The sequence below is a fragment of the Phascolarctos cinereus genome, unplaced genomic scaffold (assembly GCF_003287225.1).
Source record: "Phascolarctos cinereus isolate Bilbo 61053 unplaced genomic scaffold, phaCin_HiC Scaffold_5;HRSCAF=322, whole genome shotgun sequence".
NCBI lineage: Eukaryota > Metazoa > Chordata > Mammalia > Diprotodontia > Phascolarctidae > Phascolarctos > Phascolarctos cinereus.
In genome coordinates, this window is record NW_027555958.1 from 129,636,340 (window position 1) to 129,663,089 (window position 26,750).

General features: G+C 37.1%; 1 protein-coding gene across 6 annotated transcripts in view; it reads left to right on the plus strand.

Moving 5' to 3' along the window:
- Positions 1–26,750, plus strand: part of THEMIS (thymocyte selection associated) — a 203,592-nt gene that overhangs the window by 116,396 nt on the left and 60,446 nt on the right. The gene's annotated exons all lie outside the window — the stretch shown is intronic.

Sequence of the window (26,750 nt, forward strand, 5' to 3'; positions counted from 1 at the left end):
ACATCATAAAAGTAGAAAAAAGTATACTTTGAACTAATTTACAATTAGTTATCTTTGAAGTTATGTTTCAACTTCAAACAATTAGCACAGTGGAGAACTTAATTCTGTAATATTTAGTCCTAAGGAGCTATGTTATGAGGGATAACATTACCAGGACAGTGGAAGCTAGAGTTAGAGCCTTTTTTGTTGTTGTTGTTAGACTAGTCTTTCTGACTTCATCTCTCATCAGTCCACTACAGCCTTTTTTTCTGATCCATAACAAGTGCACAGCAATGGTCTGTGTATCCATCAAATGTGGACCATCTTAGCCAAGTTTGAAAAAGCTGATCACTGACACCATGCAAGAATTTTTTTTCCTTAGAGGTATGCAGCATCTCATTGAGTTATCTGCTATGGCATAAAGGAGTCATGATCTGCACTTGTGGAAAGAATACACACACTGATAAAATCTCATATCCCCTAAATTATTTATTAAGTAGAAAACTTATTTTTTGTTAATTGAATTTAAAAAGTATTGAATTACATTTAAATCTTGTGTAAGCCTATTGTTGTTGCAATCTAACCCTGTTATGTACCTCTCTAAAAAGTTAGAAGCCCCAGGTAGTATGGATTCTTCCAGCTCAAAACACCTGTAGAATTGCTCGCAACTCTGGAAACAGAGGGTTCCAACCTCGTTTAGTTCTGATATTCTGGTTAACAATATTTCTGAATTTCTTTGCTAAAAAATCTCTGTTCTCATCTGCTTCCCCAAGACAGCAAATCTGATTAATTGTCCATCTTATCACCTTAGTGAACACTCATATCTAGGGCTGACTTTTGCTGGTCCTCAAAAGCTCCAAGGAGAGTTATTTTACTTGTAGATTCTCCTTTCTAGCCACTCTACTACAAACTGGCTTTCCTCTAGCCAGGAGGGAGAAGGGTGGAAAAGAGCATGCATGAGATTTCAGTCTCCTTCCTCTTTGATTTGCAGAAGTCTCTGAGATAGTTAATTGCCTCTCCTCGAGTACAGAGCTTATGTCCTTTAGGAGAGCCACTAGCAATTTTCTTCCCCCTCCTATTTTTCATGGGGAACATGCATTTGCTGACTTTTTTTTAAGTCAGTCTTTCCAGCTTTTAGCAAAAGCCTAGCCTGAGTTGTTTTTTTTTTCAGATTTTTGTTGTTGTTTTTAATATAACCAAACTTTGGGATGATTTAAAACTTATGCTATACCTAACATTACACTATATACAAATATAACAATGCTGTTTTCCCCATACCTTCCAAGACTGTTATATTTTTGACTCAGAGTGACCAGAATTTAATCTACTGCTTTGTCAAAACTGTGTGAACAAGACCTAGTTGATAGGGATTAAAAATTTAAAAAAAGAAGCCAGAAAGTGTGGTTTGTTATTGTAGTTGGAAAGAAATTTATTCTCATTTAGCTAAGAACATGAGACCACTCTAATCATAGATCTGACATCATGACTATGCTGGATTAAAAAAAAAGTGTCTGTTCAACCAGCTGCATGTTATAATTGGTCCCAAATTCAAAAGTAGATTTCTCATTGTCTGTCTGACTACAGGAAATATGGTTAATAGAAGCACATGTCAGCCTGACTGTAGCTTTTCTATAAAAGTCCCAGCCAGGCCACTTTGAGAACATTTTATTTCCCATTATGAAACTGAAATCTTGAGCGACTGTTAAAAGGTAATCAGTCTTCTGTAGAGTAACCCTAAAAGGCAAGCAGGCACTCAGTCTTGATTGGCAACATGGACTTTCTCATAGAATATTTAAAAAGAATGAGCTTTGCTAGGAAGACAATCAGGGGAAATGCATTTCAACATAAAGCATGCATCAAATGCTGATAGCTCCAGGTAGAAATGATTACTAACTCCTTTAATATCGTTCCAAGATTAGAACCTATATTAAAAGGACATCTGTGAGTCAGGGGCTGGGGTGGGGTTCGTCAGTGTCTATCCAAAGCTCCTTGTGCTTGGATAGGTTGTTCTACATTGTGTCTATAGGTCACGTGCCCAAAAGACAGATGAATTTCACTAATGTTCTATGGATGTGTCAAGTTTTGAAGTTGATTTGTTCCTTATGAGTGAAAGGCATCACACGCTATTATAAATAAATCACAAAAAAGGGGCACTTGACAGTTTTTCTTTGGGTAGGAAAATGATGATATTGTGTGTCAACTTTAAGGAATGTTCTTTGAACTGTTTTCTCAGATACAGAGACAGATTTGCATCATGTGGACATTCTTCCTGATCCTCTTTTCATGCAAAGCACAAATTTGTGAGAGGATTGGCTTAGTTTAAAGGTGTATTCAGTGCCTGTAGAAGAAGAAAAGACAATTAGTCCTTTGGGAAACACGTCATAACTTTCTAAACACTAAGTGACAATCAGCTGATGCAGTAGGGAACTGAAAATCAATCTAGAATAGACTTTGGCATTGTCACTGTGTGATCTTTAGAAAATTTAATACCATATTGCAGTAATAGAATTCATAGAGTTGTAGATTTAGATCTAGAGGAGACCTTAGAGGTCATCTATTCCAAATGCTTGGTTTTAGAAAGGACTGCAGAATCACACTGTTGGAAGGGATTTCAGAGGAGATCTAATACAAATGAAACCTAAGCAAGAAACTACTCTTCAGCATCCCCAGTGAGTGATCATTCAGACTTCATTTCAATACCTCTAGTGAGTAGAGCCATTATTTCATGAAATAGTCCATTCAACTTTTGAGTTATCTAATTGGAAATAAGACTTTCCTTATATTTAAATAATTTCTCCTAGTTCAACTCTCTGGAACCAAACAGAGCAAGTTTAAATTCTCTTCTATCTGGCAGTGGCAACTTTTCAAATTTCATACCATGACCACCTTACCCATCCAACTTGTCTCTTTTTCAAGCCAAACATCTGAAGTTCGTTCAATTGTTCCTCATATGGCATGGTCTCCAGTTCATTAGATTCAACTGGTGGCACTGTGGGCACAGTTGAAAGAGTTCTATTCATGGAGTCAGGAAGACCTGAATTCAAATCCAGCCTCAGATACTTATTAATTGTGTGATTCTGGACAAGTCAATTTCTTGCTGTTTACCTCCATTTCCTCAACTGTAAAACAGGGATAATAATAACTCCTCCTTCCCAGGGTTGTTATGAGGATTGAATGAGAATTATCTTTATCTGTTTTTATTATATTTGTGAAAGCACTGAGCACAGTGTCTGGCACATAACAGGTCTCATATAAAAGCTTATTTTCTTCCTCTTCCCTTCCCCCTTCATTCACCTGACTCTCTCATTGGAGGAAATTACTTGTGATAGACAGCTGTGAAGCTTTTGAGTCCTCTTCAAGCCTTTAGTCTTATCAGTAATTGGATAAAGATCTTACATTAAATTGTTGCAGTTCATTTATGTCTGACTTTTCATGACCCCATGGGCCCTACTGGCCATGGAGTTTTCTTGGCAAAAATACTGGAGTGGTCTGCCATTTACTTCTTCCATGGATTAAGGCAAACACAGGTTAAGAGACAAATTTAGAGTGCCAGCAATCAAATCAATTTTTTGTAGGCAATATTTAAAAAAAAGTATTTTTAACACCATCTTTTCCCTTTCCTAATATACCTCCACCTATTGCTATAGAAATTGAAGCAGCCATTTTACATTTTTCTTTCTTTCCTAGGTAGCATGACTATAGAATTAATTACCTACTAGCTCCTCTACCAGTGGCTAAGATCTCTCTACTAAATGGGAGTTGAGACCTTCCATGCAAGCTTATATAATTCATTTTTTGTTGTGAGTTGGGAATTTCAACTTCAGCCAATAGGAGATACAATGATAGTAAGGCAGAGAGGACTGAGACAGGCCCTTTCCCATAGATTATATATCAGCCGTGTAGGTGATGGTCAGGTAGTAGAAGATTATCTCTTTACTTTGCTAGGCTGGCATTTAGACATAGACAGCCCAGATTGGGACTATATACATAATCTTTCTAATTTGCTTGAATCTTCCAGAGCTGATATTAGACCTGCCTAACCTTGGAGAACTCAATTTTACTTCCACAACTCGATGAGGTATGAGAGTTTTTTAGAGGACATAAAAGTATATGAACTTTTACAGAGATTCTTTGCAACAGTAGAGGCAGTATGGTATAGTAGATGGAAAATTGGCCTAGGAAGGCTTGGGTTCAAGACTCATACTGGCCATGAGACTCTCTTTGTTTCCACAAACAAATTGACATGAAAGCCATTAAAAATTATTTATTGACTTTGTTAGCTAAATTTGTACCTTTTGATTCCACTCTTAGATTTTACCCATTTTATCAGGTCAATATAGAGGTAAGTTATGTTTGATTGTATTTGGCAAATTTATTGGCATGTACTTATTTTGCTATCTTTTACTATTTGCTGGTGAAGTGATATCTGCTTGCTCTAGAAGTATTTCTGTAAATTTTTGACTTTATTATGCATTCTAAGAATGTCTATGAATCATTTTCCTCCTTTTTGAGAAGGAAGTATTTACCTTTATATAGCTGCCTCTAAGGGTGATTGGGCCTTGTGTTTTGTTAATACTGTGCTGGTTTCTATTATGATACTTTACACATTTCTTATGGTCTATTTCATGGTTTCAAAAGTGCTCAAGAACATTGCAATTAGATAGGTTGTTAATTGCAGTAAAAGTTTCCTTCCCATTTAACTTTGATTTCAGGATGCTAGTAAGTGTCTAATGATTTTCATCATTGTTACCATCATCATCATCTTCTTCATCATCTTCATCTTCTTTATTGTTATTGTCATCATATTTTGAGCTTTTTGTTGTAATTCAACTAGAAATGTTCCCAGGATAGGACACTATGTCATTATTGTTCTCTTATGTTCAGTGTTTGATAGAGTATTTTGCACAGGTAGATAAAATCAGGTCCTCTGCTGTTGACTAAATATATTAGGATAAATGCTAATCTTCCACAGGCTCAATAAAAGCATCTCTGTTATAACTCCAGCAGCAGACACAAAAGAAGGAAAACATATACCTTTCCCTATTACTGCACGATTTTTATCTCTGTTGTTAGTTGTCTATATTTTGAAAGATTTTCATTCCTTGTAGCTTGGAAATGATGAAATTTAATATGGTAATATTTCTTTAAAAACATTGTTCTTAAGTTTCTTATCATTTTTATGTCTGAGGGATTATGAGAAACAGGTCTGTGATAATGATCTGGTTCCAGTACCATTTATTGGTTGAATTCTACAAGATATTTTCAGTTCCCTATTTGTAGTTATGGGGATTTGTTAAGCTATGAAAGGCAACAAGCTTCTGAGGGCTAATTCTAGCCTCCAGGTTAAATCTTAATAGGAATTTGGAAAATGCTAAATTTTTATAGCCTGTTGTACTATTTCTATTGTTTACTTGTATATATCAAGCAGGCTGAAAATTAAAAGGGAGCATACCAGTTATGACTCATGTACAATAGTACTAGAAATCCCATCAACCGTCAAGGTTACCTCTAGAATATTAAGTAGGAATAGCAGCTGCCCTCTTGGGATCTGGACCACAAGTGCAAATGGGAGTAGGGGAAATAGTTCTAGAAGAGTTGCTACATTTTTGTCAATGTATTGTTAGCTGAGTTCCTGTGGATGTTGTCCATGGAGGTGATTTTTTTTTCACCGTCTTGGATTTTAATCATTTCACAGGCTCTATCCAATGGTACTCCATTTTTGCTTACATTAAGAAAATCCAATCCAGTAGCATTTACCACTTATTTGACTGTACATATAAAAGCCATGGCTGAGCTGAATTTTTCTTTTTCTTTTTTTTGGGGGGGCAGCAAGGAAGGGATAGAATTGGATTTCAGTGTTCAGAGGAAAAAGAAATTCTTGTGATTCTGTCATATTTTAGGATGACATTCCATATAATGAACATGATGAAACTTCACAATAGTCGGCATTTACTGTACTTTGAAAACTTAAAATGTCCCTTACTCATATTTGAAGGGTTGTCTTACTGCCAGAAAATGATTATGCTCTAAAGTTCAGGTAACTTCAACTGAGGCAAAGCCATCAAAATCATTGGACATTGGTTGAAATGCCATTTTTAGCAGTGGAACAGCATTTTTTTCTGTCATTCTATGGAATGGCAAGCCTGTTGTTTTTACTATGGCCCTACAAACATTGATTACCCACTAATAGGAAACTGGGGCTGAAAATAACATTAAAGGGAAAATGTAGTCTAACAAATATTGGAAAAGAGGAAGAGCGAGATTTTATGTGGCAAGGAATGAATTGCTATCATTTGAGTACAATAGCTCCTCTTGAGCAGGCTCAGGGGAGACACTTGTCTTTTGACGCACACACGAAACCTCTTCTTGATGAGGAGTCATGCAGCAGCCAAGCATTGGGCCATGCAGTCAGGTGCCAATGATATGGAAGATATAAATGGGCCATCTTGGTTACAGGTAAAACTCATGGGAGTATGAAATATCTCCCTAAAGGTTCTTGTGTTACTGAATGAGATACAACACATGTGATGGTGGCCATTGTGGACAGCCTAGTTCAGTTTGGTGAAGTGAAAATTGGAACTGAGAGCACATCCTTACTTCATTTTATTTTATTTTTGGTTCATAAAGAACAAAGAAGGCCTCTACTGTTAACATTTTTTTTTCTGCCAAAGCACTTCTGGGGAGCCAGAAAAATTTATGCAAAGATCAGATCAAGAGATACTAGAAAGAGACCTGGAACTAGCTTTCCTTTTCTTTCTTTCTTTCTTTTTTTTTTTTGTAGATAGGAACCTTGATTAGGTTTGACTATTCAACCCATTTTTTTGGTTACATATGCTCAAAAGACTATATGGAATAAGATGTCAGGAATATGAAAACTGCTTTACAATCCCCAAAACACTATATAAATATTAGTTATCATTATCTTTATTATTGTTATTATTATTATCATACTTTTGGTTTAGAAAACATTTTGTTAAATGTTTGTTCCTAGGCTTTTGTTGTGTGGTTAAATGTAGGCATAGAGACTAAGACTGATTTCATTGGCATAGGCAATTCTTCCCAGATGAAGAAATTCCTCCTATGAATGCATGTTGGCACCTTCTTTCCAACTTAGAGTCACAGAGCGTTTTGTAGAGGGTGTGTTAAGTGATTTGGCCAGGGACACATGCACACGGGCCTGCATGTGTGCACACACATATACATACACATAATGTGTCAGAAACAGGATTTGAATCCAGGCCTTTCACTTCTGAAGGCAGCTAGGTGGCTCAGTGAATAGAGTGGAGGACCCAGTGTCAAATCAGATCTCAGATACTCACTAGCTGGGCAACCAGGGGCAAGTAAGTCACTTAACCCAGTTTGCCTCAATTTCCTCACTTGTGAAATGAGGTGGAAAAGGTAATGGTAAATCACTCTGATATCTTTTCTAAGAAACCCCAAATGAGGTCATGAAGAGTTGGACACAACTGAAAAATGACTGAACAACAACTTTTGCTTCTGAGGTTGCCTCCCTAGCCACTTCATCAAACTGAACTAGGCTGTCCACAATGGCCACCATCACATGTGTTGTATCTCATTCAGTAACACAAGGCCTCTTTTTATGGTCTGCTAGTCCAGACAACAAACACTTATTGAGTGCTTCCTGCATGCAAAGCTCTATTTTAGGAGGCTGCTCAAGAATCTTTCTTCTTGAGATTTAAAAAAGAAAACTGTGCCAAGAAGCAGTTTTATAGCAAATTTACTACCCTGGGAGCACAACAACTTGAAATCTATCTGCTAGGTTTGACAGTCACTTAAATTGTCTATGGCAACTGGAGTTTATCAGGAACTCTGAATTCCCTAAGAGAAAGGTTTTATATGAGGTTGAAGTTTTCTTTTTATTTTTACTGTTTTTTTAAAAAAGATATTAAACAACCATAATATGTCAATCACATTGCACACATTTAAATAAGTCAGACCATTTGTGAGGCAAATATATGAGAAGGAGGAAAGATAAATTTCCAGAGACTAGAGTAACATTTTTATTTTAGAGGACACTTTGTTGAATACGTTTCTACGTTTTCAGTGGGTTATTAAAAATGAGACCATTTTTATGGTATTCTCATTTATTCATAAACACTGATGAAGTGAGTGCCTACTGTGTGCAAGACCTAATTCTAGGAGGCTGAAAAGGAACACGAAGTCCATCTCCAAAAAGACCCTTATTAGGGTAAAAAAGACAGGAAAGAAGAAAAGGTAAGTCTTTTCCTTTCAGGGCTTCAATATCCTTTTTAAATGAGAAGGTTGCTAATTCAATTGAATTCAGTTGAACTTCAATAGTTCCTTATAACACTAACACTGTGCTTAAAGGTACATTTTTTGGTTCCATCTTCCAAGTTGGCTCACCAAAATAGGAAGACTTCTTAAATTGTGAGGGTCAGGATTGTCTTTCAAAAAAATTTTTGCTTGTATTTGTATTCCCAGTGCTTAGCACAATGCCTAGCACCTAGTAAGCCCTTAATTAAACATTCTAATTATTATCTATCTTATTGTTTTTAGTACACATTGGAAAGGATATCCATATGTCTCCCTACACATATTAATTTTAAATGAAATACTGATTTGCCAAAAAGGATATTGGAAGGTTTGAAGCAGAGATCTCATCAATGTCATGTAATGCCAAGAGTTCTAAACTTGGGACTGAGTGTAGCTGAATTCTTGTCTCACCTCTCTCACTAATTGGTTTTGTGAAGTTGGTCAAGTCACATAATCTTCCTAGGGATTTTCCTCATCCATAACATGAAAATGGTTGGATTGGGTGATCTCTAACATCCATTCTACATCTAAAAAGAGCTGTGATTAAAATGTTATAACTATAGGAAGAAAACGAGCATTTACTAGGTATCTATTATGTGTGAGGCACTGTACTAAGTACTTTAGAAATATTATCTTATTTGATCCTCACAACAGCCCTGGTGCTATTATTATCCCCATTTTACAGTTGAGGAAACTGAGGCAAACAGAGGATAATTGGCTTTCCCTGGGTCACACAGCTAGTAAATGCCTGGCTGAATTTCAACTCAGGTTTTCCTGACTGTAGGCTCAGCACTCTATCCACTGTGCCAACTACCTGACTTACAGGTAATGGATTATTATTTTGCAAAGCCTAAAGAAGGGTTAGTCAGGAAGGAGAAATCTTCAATCATTTCTAAAATGTGACAAAATCAGGAACAATTAAGAAAAAAAAGTTAAGGATGGGGGTGGTTATAACTACTTTTTTGATTGACTAATTGACTAACATTCACATATACCTAGTTCTGTTTTCTGTTTTTCAACCTCACAAAAACCTCTTTACTTCGTTTGCACCTACCTCAAGGGAGAGAGAATTTTCTAACAGTCTGTCACATCTCCTAGAATTTTGTAAGATGAAGTGGTTCTAGAGTTTCCTTTTATTCAGGAATCCCAATTTGAATCTGTAAGATGAAAAATTCAGGTTCAATCAACATAATGGATGGATGATTTCCTCTCCCTGCCCTCCTCCCCATTTTCGACATATCTTTTCATTCAGCAGCAAACACATGACTTTCAGGAATAGATATAAGTAAACCTTTTAGCCAGTTCTGGGTTGCACAGAGCTCAGTCATCTGTAATTTGCTAAAGCTGCAATACAAAATGGTACCCTGAAAATGTTCAACAATGTATAAGGTCATGTAATTGTAATTTCTGTTTCAAGAGCTTGTGCTTTATGGAGGACAGAAGGGCTACTGGCATAAAGTACTAATAACCTTTGAAAAATCTGACTGCTGTGTAAAGGGGATGGCAACTAGAGTTGTGTTGAACATAAGAGAGAGATCTACAAAATTCACTTGACAAATATATTCTCTGAAACTGGTGGCAATGTCATCTGACAGGAACAGACGTTCCCTCATTGTACATTCACTTTAGCCAAAAAGATTGGTCTACTCTTTTTTTTTCTAGAATAACCAGCTTATTATTTCTAGAAGCAAACCCATCCACACATCTATTTCCGCTTTCCTATTCTACAGGGGAGGTTATTAGAGAGGACCTTTTGTCTTGCTTTTCCTATTTGCTTCTGTTCATTAAACAATTCCAAACCATGCCCTTGCTGAAGAACATTCTCTTTGGAGAGCAGGCTCTGAGCTACAGATTGCCATTTTACTTGCTCAACAATTCCTTGAGCCATTTACTGTGAATGCAATTTGAATCCCACATTCTGTTTAGGCTGTTGCAGTCCAGACACTCCACTAGATTATGCATGTACTTAATTTTTTTTTAAAATGGAAAGCTACTCATGAGTGCTGTTTCATTTATGTCTTTGCCAAGTTTCAACACTTGCAATAGTCACTGGGGCTGCATTCCTACAATCTTCATTTTACAATAGAGCTCTGGTTCTGGCAGCTTCTGTGTTTCAGAAGCTAGCCTCCTCTTCAGAGAGATTTGTAAATCTTACTGATACTCAGGGCCTCTTCATAGGCTACCTCCAAGCAGAGAGAGCAGTGCTCAATGAATCTCTAGGGAAAATCTATTCACTAGGTAGTGGAGGGAGTTGGGGGAGGGGAGAGTGATTCCTTTTAATGCCAATAAATAACAATGCCATTGACATAGAGAGCATTTTCAACCCGAGCTTTGTCAGCATGAAAGAATTAAGAGATAACAAAATGCTGCTGAAGACTTTGAGCCCTTCATGCTATCAGATCACTGAAAACCGCATGGATGACTGTTGTTCATCTGGTGAATAGCACTTGGCTTTCGGCACTCAAGGCAGCATTGTGACTTCTTTGAAAAATGTTTCCACAGATTAAAAGCAATGATTAGGGTCTGATTTTCCCAAGAGCTAAAAATTGGCTTTTGTTGCTTTATAATCTACTTCATAAGTGCCTTTTCTTGTCTTTCTTTAAATGCTCCATTTTACCTACCTTGTATATAGTTTGCTTTGTATATGTTTGTTTGCATGTTGTCTTCCTCATTAGAATGTAGCTCCTTGAGTGAAAGGACCGTCTTTTGCCTCTTTTTGTATTTCCAGCACTTAGCACAGTACCTGGCCATCACAAAAAGGTGCTTAATAAATGTTTATTGATTGATTGATAGGTTGATTTTTGACAATTCTCCTGATGGAACAAATGCAGATTATCTTTGATGGATTCTAAATGCCATAAATACTTCAAGAAGATAGTAAGTTTCCAATTGTGGTATCTTGGCATCAATTCTGAAGAAGGCCAAACAGGACACAAAATTGCATGACATTGGACAAAAATAGAAATGGTTAATGTTCTGCTTTTCCAAGGCATAAAGGATGGTAGAGATTTGGGAAAGAGGAAAGCATAGGTTTACTTTAATGACCATGAAACACTTCTGAGATCCCCATAAACAAGGTGCTCTGTGTCCTTAAAAATGATGCTGGTAGACCGTTTTGAGTATCTTGAGATGCAGACAAATGAAAATGTTTCTACTTCATTTTCGCTGGTTAGTACTCTCTGGTCTCATCATAACAGTTGGTGTCTAATGCTGTAGTGTATTTGACATGTTATATTGCCCTCTATGGGCTATGAGTTGAGTTGAAATAGTGTAAGGTGATTTTAAACTACAAGATTGTTAGTGCATGAATATTGGAGGTGTGGGGAATCATTTTAGAGATCTTGGTAAGGTCTCCCAGGCCCCTAAATCATCTTTACTTGCTTGCTAATGTCTAAGATTGCTTGAAGAGGAAGCAATGTCTCTTAAAAGTGAATTCGAAATAAGGCCTGAAACACAATGTCGCATACACACTGATAGTTATGTTAAGATATGAAGTATCAGTGGCTGAGAGTAAGTTTTGATAAAAGAAGGGGGAGAAGAGAGCACAAGTACATGGTTGTGTAGAGGTGGAGAGAGAAATTAGGTGCCTCAAGGGGAAAGAGCTAGAAATGGAAAAGGCAGGTGCTCTGGTCATTGAACTTCATCTGCTGTAGTTTTGCCTAATATTGGTACTGTTTGTGAGGTCTTGAGAAATGACCAAGGCCATGATGCTAAAGTGTTAAGTCACTGGTTGCTTCTGATTACTAAGAACTTCAAGTACTTGGTGTGGGGAAAAAAATTGCCAGTGATTATTCAATCTGTAAACTTTGAAATCATTTCCATAAGTCTTTCATTTCATCCCAGCTCATCAAATGCTCTTTCATGTGCTAATGGTACTAATCAAGGCAGATGTCATTCTATAACCAAACAATTAACCTTAAGAATAAAAAGTAAAAAGAGACAGAGTGCTAATTCTTTACTTGGGACATTATCCAGTGTTCATTCTTTAGCCATGACATTCTTATAGATTTATACTTATAATAGCTCTTAAAACTCTCTAACATGTAAAATGATCCTTTGGCTTCCTTTTGAGATGTCCTACTGCAAGTTAAGTAACAGATCTAGCTATTTATAGATCCTTTTAAGAAAAATTACTTCATGTGTCATTTCAATAGTCACAAGTCAGTAAATATTTATTGAGTGCTTACTAAGTGCCAGGCACTAATCTAACCAATGGAGATACAAATAGGAAAAGAGATAAATAGTGCAAGGTACAGGGGGATGATAGGAAAGGTAGGGAAGGAGCAGAAAGGGTCAGGAAAGGTACCTGATAACATGGAGGTATGGTGGAGTAATCAGAGTAATCATATTAAAAGCAGAGTAGCAATATCAATGAAAGGTAATGGAGTAAAGAGCCAAAAATATTTTCTGGAATTCTTTAGTCCTATACATTTAGTATACTCCTATACTTCTTTTGGAAATGTTTACTATCAGAACTAGCTATACTAATTATATTCTGCCTCAATTTTTTGTCTCTGTAGTGGAAACATTTATACTTCAGTACTTCTAAAGATCTATAATTTCCAGTCTTATTACATATTACTCTCCCTTTATACATGACATTCCATCTTCTACATCTGTACTGATCCCCCCAGCTTGTAGAGCCTTCCCATTAATATCGCCTTGTAAATACTTAACATATTTTATATCTATCTATAATTATATGTGTACAAATCTCCTTTTGCTAGGCTATAAGTTCCTTGAAGGCAAAGCCTATATAATATTTGTCATTGTATCCCTATTACCAAGTACAGTGCCAAACATTCAGTAGGTCCTTAGTAAATGCTTCTTGTTAGGCTAATATTGGGTATTCCTTCTATAAATTCAGATCACAATCCTTTCATTCCTTAGATGGTTTCATGAATTGACGTGGGTAAAAAAAAAAGTCACCTGGTGGTCAGTGATGAACCTGTCTATGCTTCTCTAGGTTATTGCTTGGACAATAGACATAAGACAATAAACATTACTGGGTCCATACATGAAGCCTTGGCAGCTTATTAAGACTGCTCAGAGCCTATAGTCTACTTTCCTAGATGATGAGAACTCAGATGATGCACCATGATCAGGCAGGTATCAAAGCAGGACTTCAATGGTGAAACCTTTCATCTCTAAATAAAACTTTAGTAGTATCAGTAAAGTCTGTCACTCCCACTCTATCACCCCTCTTGAATCTCTCCCTGTCTATTGGCTCCTTCTCCACTGCCTACAAACATGCCTATGTCTCCCTAATCCTCAAAACACCCTCACTTGATCCTTCTATCCTTCTACCCTCCCCACTACCATCTTACCCTTTGTGGCTATCTACAACAGGTACTCTTCCTCTTAGACTCTTCTTAACTCCTTACAATCTAATTTTTTTTTATTATCCAGTCAAAACTACTCTCTCTAAAGTTATCAGTGGTCTCTTAGTTATCAAATCCAATGCCCTTTTCTTAATTCTCATTCTTTTTGACCTCTCTATAGCCTTTGACACTGTAGATCACACTCTGGTCCTTGATAGTTTCTTCTCTCTATGTTCTTGTGATACCACCGCTGGTTCTTCTCCTATCCAACCTTTCTTTCTCAGTTTCCTTTTCTGGACCCTCATTGAGGTCATACCCTCTAACTATAGGTGTCCTACAGGATTCTGTGCTGGTCCCTCTTCTCCCTCTATACTTCTTCACTTGGTGATCTCATCAGCTCCCATGGATTTAATTACAATCTCTATGCTGATAGTTCTCAAATCTATCTTTCCTTCCCTAACCTCTCTGTGGACCTCCATTTTTTCATCTTCAACTGCCTTTCAGACATTTGGAACTATCTGTCTAGTACATATCTTAAACTCAACCTATTTAAAACTGAACTCATTATCTTTCCCCCCTAAACCCTCCCTTCCTCCCCCAAACTTCTGTATTATTCTTAAGGGCACCACCATCTCTCCAGTTTCCTAGGCTTGTAACCTAAATGTCACCTGCAGCTCCTCCATACCTTCTCCCACTGCCATATCTCATCTATTGTCAAGGCCTGTTAATTTGAATTTATAATATTTCTTGAATATGCCTTCTTCTCTCCTCTGATACTGCCACCACTCTGATGAAGGCCCTCATCACCTCATACCTGAACTGTTATAATAACCTGCTGATGGGTTTGCCTCAAGTCTCTCCCCACTCCAGTGCATCATCCATTCAGGTATCAAGGTGATTTTTCTAAAGCGCAGATCCAAATGGATCACACACACACACATACACCCATACACACACACACACACACACACACACACACACACACACACACACACACACACCCACCCCCACTCACATCTTCTCAGTCTTCATATACCTTAGTCCTCACAATTTAATCTTTGATCCAGTGATTCTGGCCTTCTTGCTGTTCCAAGAAAAAGGTGCTCTCTCAGCTCCAGGCATTTTCTCTATCCCCCATGCTTGAAATGTTCTCCTTCCTTATCTCTGTCTCCTGCTTTCCTTCTAGTCCCAACTAAATTTGCATCTTCTACAGGAAATCTTTCCCAAACCCTCATAATTCTAGTGCCTTCTCTTAGTTAATTACTTCCTATTTATCCTGTAAATAGCTTGTTTGTACATATTTAATTTCATGTTGTCTCTCCTATTAGATTGTGAGCTCCTCCAAGGCTAGAGCTATTTTTTTGGCTCATTTTGAATCACCAGTAGTTAGCACAGTGCCTGATACATAGCAGACACTTAATAAACACTTATTAGCTGACAGACATGTAAAATTGGATAAAATACTCACAGGACTTAACCTCATATGTGAGGATCAGAAGAGACACTGTAAACTTAAAACATTATATAAAGATTCATTATTATTCCTAATATAACTTAGTTTCACATGATGTAAATGACAACTAGAAAAATGGGGCTTACCCTAATCAATGAAAGTGTATTTCCCCATCCCTATCTAAGAAGTTTTTAAGATTAGTGATTTAAGCCTGCAAAAGAAATCAAGTGACTTGCCCAAGGATATTCAGGTAGTAAGTGACTGAGTTGAGATTCACACTCAGGTTTTGTGACTCAGCCTGGCTTGATTCCCATTATACCAAGTTACCAATGAATTTCTTGAAAACTCTGGGGGATTTTGATTTTACATTGAATGAGTTAAACCTATAATGGGTATTCTTATCTTTAGGAGAGAATTGATATTTCAATAATTTTTATTTCAGACTTTTGTAAAAGAATAAATGTACTCATTAACATATATAAGGATTTATTTTATTTGTAGCAAAAAACTTTCAGAATATTTGTATTTGCTTCCTGAGAAGCAAAAATCCTACCTTTCAAATCTGTCTGATGGCGTTGGGGAGGAGGAGCAAACCGGGTGACACATACTTTTAAAGCTAGAGAATTTTACTCCTGCAAATGAGCCAAGAGCCAAAATGTTTCCTGCTAGAGTTAAAGAGTGAGAATCATTACATGCCATTTAGCTGGAAGTCATCCATTTAAAAATTGGGTTTAGATTAAAATAATTACAAAACAAATTACCCTTAATTGATAAAACTGAATAAATGTTGGTGAAACTCTTCACTCTTATTAGAATATAAACTCCATGAGGGCAGGGACTAGGTTTAATCCAGTTTTTTCATTTTCCTCTAGCACCTGATACAGTGCCCTATGTACTCTAGGCCTAAAAAAGTCTTCGCTTAATTAAATGAATTGATAGTTATTTTTGAGTATTTTAAAAGGGGGATTAAATTTTCCTATTTGTCCATGTAGGGTGAGACTAGGATCAACAGGTAACATTGGCAAAAAGTCAGATTTCTGTTCAGTCTAAGTAATATTCATCTAGTTCCCCTCTTAGGCATTAGTCTCTGAGAAAATCTGCCCCAGGTGCAAAACACTCTATGTGTATGCCTCCTCTCAAGAATCCATCAATGTGTTTATTTCTATTAGTCAACTGAAAGATATAATTAATTAAAAACAAAGACCTTTAATAAAAGAGTATAATAAGAACTGCAGCAATAGTACATTCCTGTCAAAACCCTAAGTGCTCTCTCTCCCAAATATATAATCAGTGGAAAGAGTGGACACAAATGTAGATCCCATGTGGCTGGGGTGCAAGTTTCTGGGAGCATACACATATAGAACATGTGTGTCAAGCACATATTGTAGCTGGGAAAAAAATCATACCTCTGATGTCATTGAACATTGATGTCTTATGGTGATATCATCATGCTAGCTCTATTTCATGTCACTAATGGGATTACTTCCCCCAGTGGGTGACGACAATGCCACTGAACTTCCTCTATTCTAGGAATGTGACTCCACTGTTCACCACTAGGCTTCACAGCTCTGCTACCAGGTATCATTCATACCTTTGGGCACTCTACTTATCTTTCATGATGAAACTTGCTATCCTCCTGCAGTTAGAGAGCTGACAGACTCAGAGGCAAACTGAAGAATTTTCTTCTTCTTCTTCTTCTTCTTCTTCTTCTTCTTCTTCTTCTTCTTCTTCTTCTTCTTCTTCTTCTTCTTCTTTTTCTTCTTCTTCTTCTTCTTCTTCTCTCTCTGTCTGTCTCTCTCTCTCTGTCTCTTTGTCTCTCTCTCTCCCAGACTGTTATTCATGCTGTCATACACTAAGTCTCAGTAGTACTTTTCTTTTGAGGGTCTACCACTTTCTCATAAAAGAATTGACTCTACTACAACTCCCTCTCTGCCTTTCTTTCTGTCTCTTTCTGTCTCTCATAACCAAGATGCTAAGAAAGACAGAAATTCATACTCAGAACTTTCTCTCCACAAAAAATGATATTCCTAGAGTCTCAGAATACAGACCATCAACTAGTTAAATAGGACCCTCAAGCATTTAGTCTTTTATGCTCATTTCCTTATGCTATCTGACTCAATGTTCTTGTTCCAAGCCTCTAATTTAGGTTTAGAAAGGCCCCTTTACTCAATTCCTGATTGTTAACCTACATTCTCATACAAACAATTTTGAGAGGCTGTGCTCCAACTAACCACAAAGACCTGTGTTAATCTAGGGCAGAGGTTCCCAAACTCATCTGGCCTACTGCCCCCTTTAAAAAAAATTACTCTGGGGCAGCTAGTTGATGCAGTGGACTGGCCCTGGAGTTAGGAGGATCTGAGCTCAAATCTGGTCTCAGACACTTGACACTTACTAGCTGTGTGACCCTGGGCAAATCACTTAACCCCATTGGCCAGCAAAAAACATATCTTTTTTTTAAAGTGACACATCTTAAATTTAAAAACTTATTGTGAATTTGTGGGGCTTTTTGTGATTTGAAATTTTGATGATGCAATATTGCATTGTGTAACTGTGTAGTTGACAATGTGCAACATGGTCACCTGCCAACAGTTACTTGTTAAGACCTGTTGGTTGACTTGACTACTGATCAGTTATAACTTGCATTTTGTGTGTTTATTTGGAAAATAATATAATCATTGTGACTTCAACTCTGTTACACAAGAGGTGAAATATGTATGAACGGTTTTTCAAATTTTTCCTATCTTTTCTTTCCTTATGCTTCCACTGCCCCCTTATTTTTATTCAATGCCCCCCAGTTGCACCTGAGGCTATGACTAACCTCTTGGATCATTCCAAGTCCCCCCCCCAAGGGGTGGTATTACCCACTTTGGGAACCTATGCTGTAAGGCAACAATGGCTTTTTTTAGTCCCCAAGATCTTCTGGGTGGCTTATGAAAATATGGAAGCCACAAAGAACTTATCATTTCCTACCTTAAAGCTTTTTATCAAGACTCTTGTCTTTTACCTGCTTACCTATAGCTGGCAACAAATCTAGACTTTGAGCAGTCCTACCCTTCCTAACACGAGATTCTTTTGAAAGTGAAATGGGCTGCTTTGGGGAAGTAGTGGGTTTCCCTTCATTGGTACTCTTTAAGCAAAAGCTGGATAACCTCTACACAAAAGGGATTCTGACTCCGGTATGAGTTGGACTAGATGACCTCTGAGGTCCATTTAAATTATAAAATTTGGTGATTTTTATTATAGCAGCCTAGATCTAATTGTAAGAATATTTGATTTAATATTTAGCTGAAAGTGTTGCCTGTAAATGTAACATGCACAACATTATATAAGGTATTCTGGAAAAAGAAATAAAGAAAACTCAGATCCATGTTGTTTCTGGGATCAGAGACTGGTACATGCTGTTTAAATTCATTTTAAATAAAAGAGAAAATGGTTTAGGACCAAAGACTATTCCTTAAAAATCTGCTGAGATTTCAAAGTATATACATTTAGGCATTAAGTAATTGCTAGATATGATAATACCTAAAATCTCAGAGAGCCATTTCAGGATCAGAGGACTTACAGGGCTTATCCACAGTCACACATCTAGTGAGTGTCAAAGTTGGAATTTGAACACAGACCTTTCTGGCTCTAAGCTTAGCATTCTATCCACTTCATGCTGCCTTTATCTAACAACAACAATGGTGAAAATACTTATAGTAATTTACAATTCTACTTTCCAACATGAAATTGATAATTTCTTGAAGATTCCTGGCATAATCTTTAAGGGCCTATGTCTAATAACACAGGAATGAAACTTTCTTGACCAAAATAACCTAACCCATTTACAACAGCTTATTTAGCCAATAGTGAGAATAACACAGAGCAAGCCAAGCTATGTGCCGTCTTTCCTTGAGAATGAATCTCCTCCAATGAATGACTTGAAAGGTTCCATATGCTGCTGAAAAATGATGTTTGTTTTATTCCAATCTGTTTTCTCTTCATCGAACTTCTTGTTTTTACTTTCAGAATGCATCTTAGAGAAATCCAATCCCCCTTTCAGATGTGGTCAATGTGACCACTCTTTTCTGGAATAAGATAGTCCATCCATCAGAGTTCAGAAAGTAACCAAAGACTATCCTGCAATATAAGTGGGAATCATTTCCAGTTATTGCTGATGCATTGAAAATCAATAGCCTATTTTTGTTTCACTGAATTGATTGAACATGTATGTGGCCTGAAGTTGAAAGATCCTGCTATAAGGACTGTATAGAAGGAAAGAAGTATTGCAGGAGTTGGGATGAATACAGACATAAGGAATGGAACCTGTTAGTGAAAAGCTATGCCAATCTGATAAATAGAAAGCAAGCCTTCTGCATTTATCTTTGAACTGTCTCCAGATGGACTCTGCATAACTTGAGGATTTTTATATCAAAATATTTTTAATTTTTGGAACTGTTTAAATCACTGACCTGAATAATTTTCTGTTTATATAAATAGATGGTTCAACAGATAGTTGTGTTATATGTTAATTAATATTCTAGATTTAGAAATTACAATCTCATGCCTTTTAAGAAGGCTTTTCTGAATAGGGTCTTATTAATTCAGCAACAGTGAATTCCCTTGTCTTTTTCCCCTCCCCCTATTCTATTGTTTTCATTGGAAAGTATGCTTTCTTTTTAGGGCTGCCAACTCCTCACTTCAGATCTGCAGGCTACAAAATTGCTGATATAGCAAAAATGTTCACACTTTGAAGTTGGAACAACTTAGTGGGTTGAAAGAGGGAAGTAGAGAGACAAGTGCCAGGAGTAGTTAACAGATCCAGAAACAGAGCATGGCATTTCCCTGTTAGGAGGGACAGGAAGATGAGTCCCAGAAATACAAACAATATTATTTGACATTTTTAATGCACTTGAAAATACAACTGATACTTCTCCAAATATGTAAAAGAAAGCATTCCTTCCTCTAAGCAGCTTGTAATCCACTCACCAGAAAAAAAAAATTATAGGTCTGTAGGAATGCAACTACATTGAATAAAGTATACACATACTTATGTGTATGTCTATGTATGTGTGTATTAGACATAAGTGTTTAGGGGAGAGAAAAGCAACAGTATACCAACAGCCAGGGGTGTGCTGGAACCAGTTTGCACCAGCTTGGAAGAACCAATTTGTTACATTTTCTTGGAAATTGGAAAACACTACAAATCAGGGCTTGATTTATCATTTTGTTGATTGTCCAGACTTAAAGTGATAGAGAAAATGTTAATAATGCAGATTAAAAATAAAAGTGTGTCATTTGTACATCCCCCAACTCATCTCCCTAAAAGCCAGTTGTTAAACATTTATCATCACACCCCTGCCCGACGCATATCGGCCATATTATAGTAAATATGAGATAAATCATTGTTGATTGATATACCATATATAATGAAGACATATTGTAGCTTCATGGCAAGAAATGTTTACTACATAGGAAAGGAAGTTCTGATTTTGCTGACATAGAGAAGGAGCTGACTTTATTACAGGACAGCTAGGTGGCATAGTAGAGAGAGTGGCTGGCCCTGGAGTCAAGAGTATCTGAATTCAAATTCAGCCTCAAACACTTACTAGCCATGTGACCCTGGACAAGTCACTTAACCCTGTTTACCTCAGTTTTCTCATCTGTTAAATGAGTTAAAGAAAGAAATGGAAAACCACTCCAGTATCTTTGCTTAAAAAAACCCCTAAATGGGGCCACAGAGACTCAGACAGAACTGAAATAAGTCAACAACAACAACAAGGGAAGGAGCAGACTTGGTTATATTTCTAATAGGTCAAATAATCATTTGAGTTATTAGAGTGAGTAACATTTTAACAACAACACTTAAACCGTAACAAACTCTGTAGAACCATAATATCTGAATCTCAGGTCCATTTGATTTAGGCAATATTCAATACATGGGTAAGAATTTTGTGTCCCCTCTTCAACAACACAAAACCTCTATATTTTTCCTCGCCTAGCGTGCTAAAGGAAGAGGTAGCCTTTCTCATGACCAAGACCATCTCCTGCTCTTGTGTCTGTGATACCATTTCCTCCAGTCTCCACTAGGATCTTACTCCGTTAATCATTCTTTTTTACTTTCATCTCCAAACCACCATTTCTATTTATGAAAATACTCAGATGTCCGAGTCCCAAAGACAAACAAGCAGCAAAAGTACCCTTCCCTTGACTTTGCTCTTGTCTCCAATCCATTGCAATCTAGCAGACACTACAATAACAAAATTAAAAAATACTTTCAGCTCTTTAAAGAGTTTACATTCTCATGGTAGGATACAACATCCATACAGATAAGTGTATGTATGACCATTTGAAGAGCGGGTAGTTACCTCTTAACAACTAAGGGGATCAGAAAAGGCTTCTCATAGGAAGTGGCAGGTGGACAAAGCCTTGAAGAAAGGTAGAGATTCTAAAAGGTATAGGTAGGAAAGGAGAGCACGCATTCCAAAAGATATAAAACATGGAGGCAAAAGAAGTGTTGAGTTCAGGGAACATCAAATAGGCCATTTAGGCTGAAGCATAGTGTATGGGAAGGGCAGTAACAAATAATAAGCCTGGAAAGATAGACTGGAGATAGATTGCAAATAGTTTTAAATGTTAAGCTGTGGAGTTTTTATTTTACTCTAAAGATAATAAGGAGCCATTGAGGCATCTTCAACAAGGTAGTAACATTATCATACTTGTGCTTTAGGAAGATTATCACAGAAGTAGTGTGGAGGACCAGTTTGAAAAGGAAAAAATTAGACATTGGGACTCCAAGCAGAAGGTTGTTGCTATAGTCAAGGTAAAAAATCATGAGGGTCTGAAATAGGGATGGCGGCTGTGTGAGTGGAGAGAAGGGGCAAGGATTGAGAGAAATTGTATAGATAGGAACCACAAGACTGATTAGATATTGGGGAAGGAGGTGAGAAAGAGAAGAACAAGATTTCTAGTCTGGGTTCCTGGAAAGATATTCGGTAGAACAGAAAGATGGAAATTTTGAGGAGAGACGAACTTAAAAAAGAAGACAAATTCCATTTTGAACAAGTTGTGTTTGATCAGGAAATCTGGGTGGAAATATCTAACAGGTAGTTGGTGATATAAGCTGAGAATTCAGTACAGAGAATAAGGCTGGAAATATAGATTTTGGGAGTCTTCTTCATGGTGATCATAATTGAACCCATTGGGAGCTGGTGGAGGTCACCAAGAAAGAGTATATTAGAGAGAAAATAAGAGGTATCCTGAGAGAGTCAAGGAGGACACTCATTAGAGTTCAAGACATTAAAGGTGATTCAGCAAAAGAGACTGAGAGGAATGATCTTGCAGGTTAGAAGAGAACCAGGAGAAGAATATTCAAAAAATTAATTAATTAATTAAAAAAAACCTCAGAGAGGAGAGACTAGGTGGGACAAGGAGGAATCAAAAGCATCAAATACTGTGGAGAGATTACAAAAAGGAGAGGACTGACAATAGACTATTGGATTTAATAATTAAAAACCTTATGTGGTGATCTTACAGAAAGGGCTTTCCGTTGAGTAGGTAGGTTAGAAGCCCGATTAAATTGCAAGGAATCTCTGAGACATGTATGGGAAGAAAGGAAATGTAGGTGGTGAGTATAGACTTTTTTCTGGAAGTTTGGTTATGAAAGGGATAAGAAATTATTGTGAAGATATATGTAGCCTGGGAGCTTGCCCCTACCCACATATATCACTCAAGCCTGAGAGTATGCCTGAGATATGAACCCAGAGTGGAGAAAGTACTCTGTACAGCAACCATCAATCAAAGCAGTTTAAACTTAAGCTTGAATCAAATGTCCTCCACATGGGAGCTTCTAGCCTTCCTGTTTAATTACCAACTTCTCCTGAAAGGGTAGAATCTTCAGCCCAAAAAGAAATCTAGATGTGTGTAGAACAAACTTCTGGTACTGCTCATCCTACCCTCAGGAAGATTCCAAGGCCAGCAGACCCATATCAAGCACTGTGAACATCTTGACCATCATCTTAGACAGCTAACTTCTCTGTCTGCAAGTATCCTCCTCCAAATAAAGCTATGTGAGAAAACTGAGCTTCTTTCATTAGTCAGACCACGAGAATCTGTTGCATCTGGTATTTTATGCTAAGAGTTCAGAAAAAAAAAAGCCACAGCGCATATAAGGGGAACATCTTAAGGACTCTAGCAAAAGAATTTTCAAGTGCTGTGACTTACCCCTTTGCCGTGATGTGTGAACCATGAGTTTAGACCTACATTCTCTTGGACTCCATATGTGCCCATGTAACAATGCATTTACAGACTTTATTGCTGATATTTTGCAGTTGTTTCCATCATATGCAACTGTTTGTTTCCCCATTTGGGTTTTCCTTGACAGAGATACTGGAATGGTTTGTCATTTCCTTCTCCAGTTCATTTTCACAGATGAGGAAATTGAGGCAAACATATTTAAGTGATATGTCTGGGGTCACACAGCTAGTAAGTGTCTGGGGGCTGAATTTGAACTCAGGTCTTCCTTACTTTAAGTCTGATGCTCTATCCACCGAGCAACCTAGCTGCCAGTGCACAAACTTTTGGGTGAGGTTTTGTACCAATTGTCTTTAATAAATACTAATTAAAAAATAAACAGCAAACAACTAAATAAGTCTGGCTGACTAATGGATATCCCCTGGACTATTATGGTGGGAAGGACACTGATGGCTATTCATGAGCATAATGAAGACATCTCTAACATTTGTTAACTCTAGACCCCTGAGGGGATATGTGATAGCCGTGGTCTGGGGACTCAACTTGCCACTGCAAATGGAGTTGAAAGATTAGCTTCAGAGCATATTTTGTCCTAGGTTTGTAATGTATTAGAGATTACATGAAGCTCTTGTGTTCATAGTCAATATTTTTTATCCCTTTTGTGCCTCTTTCAAATGAAGTTAGGAGATAAAAATGACATTTGGAGATTTCAAATCACTAAAAAGGAAATGAGGAAGTAGATTTGGGGTATAAATTTATATAGTTATCTTAACCTTTAGAACATGGTTCTCAGAAAACTCAAGGGCATCTGGACAAATAAATATTTGAGCATGAAGTCTGAGTGGGGGAATGGAAAGGGCAAGATATTGTGAACCAGAATAAAGCCAAATATCCCTACCAATGTCACCAATGTCAGCATCTCACTGGAGCATTATACCTCCTGAACTCTTGATCATCTATATTAAAGAATGGGACACAATTATCATCTTCAAAGGCTTAAGATCATTGACTAACTTGAATAAAATTATTTTTTGTCCTCTTTCCATTCCAATTTCATTTCCCCCAAAACAGCTTAATAATTCCTTTGTCCATGTCCTCTTTCATCCATATAGCAAGAGAAGAAACACACTAACATTGAGTTTAAGAGAGCAGACCTAGGTTAATCCTGTGATGGTTTGTGAGATAGTGATATTCTTTATTTCTGCTTTCTTTTCCAATTCAAAAGAGTACAGCTATTATCCAAAGGGCAAAGATTACTTATAGTTAACCATGTTCCTATGTACCACACCAATTGTCATGATCAATTTGAAAATTGTAGCACTAGAGATGTTACAATCTCCAAAGGCATTTTCTTCCCCGATTTTCTCCACTTTAAACTAGGAGTGTGATTATTATGTGTGAGTATAGTACTGTTCTTGCTTTTACTGGCATCTTCTATGCATTGGCAGAAAAGCCCTTATGTAGGCCCATCATTGAAGAGGCCATAGTTCTCTCATCAGGAATCCTTGAAATAAGACTGAGTGAAGTGGCATTTTTTTTGTTAACAGCTAGAAAAAATGGGCTACAGAAGCAGACTTTGAGGGAGCTCAAAGTAACTTGATGGTCCCTGATTATTAAAAAAAACTTAGAAATGAACAACTGTGATTAAGCTCACTTCTTGAATTCATTTGATGATCATGTCAAAACACTACAAATTGCACTGCTACTCAGTATTTTATTCTTTTATTTCTTCAATTAAATAGAACAGTTACCACACAGGTGAATGCCTAATAGTTAGCGATTAAACTGCAATAGGGAAACTATTGAAAAAATATTAGCTGATGCTGTTGGATGTCAGTCAGAGGAAATTACAAGAAATAAATGTCAAGATTCTCATTTGAAGGGAAAAAAATTGCCAGAATATAGGGAAGATAAACGGAATGTTGTTTATCACAGTTTTTTGATATATATCACCACTTTCTAAAATGTTTTGTGCAGCGATCATATTTCCCTCTTTATATTTTATTATCATCTTGTCAGAGTAGCCATCAGAAGCAAAGGGGGTGCAACCATATTGAATGAAACTGAGTGTGCTCATGAAAAGTACTCTGGAGGAAAGAAGCATTAGGGCTGCAAAAGTAAAAATGATTCATAGTAACTTTTTGGGTATGTACAATTTGCCTATGATTTTGCAGTTGCATCTGTGGCATTGATCTATAGTTTATTGAAATAATGTCCATTCCCTACCTTTTTAATATACTAGGAGTGTTGTGCCAATTGTACTTGTAAAGCCAGTTAAAATGAGCACCTATTTACCTTCTTGGGAGATTTTAGAGATTTTAGCTAAACACTTTTGAAAGGAACATTCTAGATTTTATAAGAAGAATTATGACAGGATTAGCTTAAAATAGGATACTATTTAGTGCCTCTTCTTGGGCTGATACTCTATACAATTTATCATTCCTAGATTGGTTAATATTGAGTGCAGATGGCTAAAATAGGAAATGCAGAATAAGAATGCTGATGATCCTTTACTGTTACTTCGATGGTAAGAATGTTTGTAAAACATGCAATTAAACGTTACAGTAAGCTAGTAGCAGAGTCAGGAACATAAATTTTTTTTAAATGATAATTTGGAATACCAGATGGTTCCTTCTGTCCTTCTGTGCCTTTCTGAGGCACAAATGCACATTTTGGATCAAAATGTGAGGTGCTAAACACATTATTGAAACCATCACAGCTCTTGCTAATTGGCACCCTTCATTGTCTCTCAGTAGGGGTCCAAAGAGTGCCATGTGGATATGGAAAATAACCCATCAAATCCCTTCTTTCAAAATGACTTCACTTGAAAAGAGTTTGGTTTTCTAGAATATTGAGAGGGCTGGGCCCAGTCTGGTCCCTTATGCTACATGGATATTCTACAAGTGTTGAGGCAGATGAGGAGCTCAAAGCACCAAGTACAACTCCAGGGCATGAAAGGTGTCAGATTTGCCCAGGTTGTATTTATTTTGTATATATCTAATATATGCTCATTTTACATATGTATGTGTATGTATATAGATGTACATGTTAGATCCCTATCTAGACTATCAACCCCCGAGGGCAGGGACAGTTTTATTTTTGTCCTTATGTCCTAGCACCTACCACATGGTGCCTGGTACATCGCAGGCATTCAATGAATGAATGTTAATTGGTTGGTCAATAGCAGCAGTCACAATCTAGCTCTCCTGAGACTTGGGGTTGTCAGTTTTTCTAGGCTATTCCAGACAACTAACCAGCTTTTCTAGCACTGGTGGCCAACAACTTACAATATGTCTCTTATTCATTCCATCTTCTCTATTCCTTCTACTGCTACCAACCTAGTAAAAGCCACACCCCTGAATGACTGCTGTTGTTTCCAAAGGAAAACACACTTTCAAATCTAAACAACTAAATTAAAAGGAATCTTGTGGAACCGAACTTATTTCTAACTTGGGGACAACTTATGTAGT